Source organism: Gavialis gangeticus, unplaced genomic scaffold, assembly GCF_001723915.1.
Source record: "Gavialis gangeticus isolate Ggan-Ray unplaced genomic scaffold, GavGan_comp1, whole genome shotgun sequence".
NCBI classification, from domain to species: Eukaryota; Metazoa; Chordata; order Crocodylia; family Gavialidae; genus Gavialis; species Gavialis gangeticus.
The window spans coordinates 20,782,822-20,784,070 of record NW_017729026.1 but is presented as its reverse complement, the minus strand read 5'-3'; positions in this window follow the sequence as shown (position 1 = coordinate 20,784,070).

The window sequence follows — 1,249 nt, the reverse complement described above, 5'->3', positions numbered from 1 at the left end:
AATCAGTACAGAAGTGGTAACAAATATAGATTACAGGACAAAAGTGCTAAAGCAGCTATAGGCAATATACCTCCTAATGTACTAAGGCACCAGCTGCAAATAGCACTAGCTTCAGTCTCAGAATAATCTAAGCATGTATTATAGTAATCTAATGATAAACTGGGGTAGTAGTAGGTTCCACAGTCAAATGAAGTGTCACATTCCACCAGGCATAACTGAGAATAAATGCTCTTAACTACTGTTCATACCTGAGGAGACAGGAAAGCCTAACAGCATCTATCCTCCCAAACTGTGTCACAAATGGCAATAAAATTATTACTCCTGCAAGCCAAAATCATCTTTGCCAACTCTCTCAATTTTTTTTCAGTTGATGATACCTAGCATACTAATTAATTCCAGTTTAGACTGAAGTATACCCCGCAGAATCTTTGGGGGCAGATGGGCATTCAAGAAATTTGTCTCCCCAGAATAATAAAAGGTAAATGAATACAGCGATTTAGTATTAGCTCTAATTTTTGCTGTTAGGGGAATGCATATAAATAAAATAATCCACATATCCAATGACTAATGATAGATCCAAAGGAATAAAAATGAGAAGAAAAGGGCCCTGCCTGTTATACAACCAATGCAGGTCCTGTTACAAGGTGTAAAACTTGAGAAGCCAAGGATCCCAGAATTAAAAATTCTAAAGATTCCAGAAACAACCAAAGTCACTTTGTAAATACGTCATTTTAGGGTGCATCCAGATGAGCATGCATGTGCCTCTTGCCCCACCTCAAACCCCTTTGAGGCGGGGCAACAGGCACGTGTAAGAACAAAAAAATGTTCCCCATGCTGAAAACTTGCAGTGAGGGGAGAAAATTAGACCCCTGGATATCCAGGGGTCTAAAAAAATTGAAGTTAAAAAGGCAGAGCAGAGCACTGTCCTGGACTGTGCCCTGAGGCAACCAAAGGCTGGGTCCTCCATGGAGACATTCTGGCTGCCAGAGCATCTCTATGGCTGGCCCCTCACTCTGGTGCTGAAACACATGGCTGGCCAAGCCACATGTTCAGCACCAGGGCTCCAGTGCCGGTAAGTAAGGGGTCAGGGGAGTTGGAGGTGGGGACCTTGAGGAGGACCCCTGATGGCCCTGCCCACTTCCCCAGACCCCTGCCCTGGCTGGCCCCACCCCCCAGCAGCCCCCCTAAGGCCCCTGACGCCTGCCCTGCCTGACCTCTCTGCCTTCCAGCCCCCCCCGCCTGAGGACCC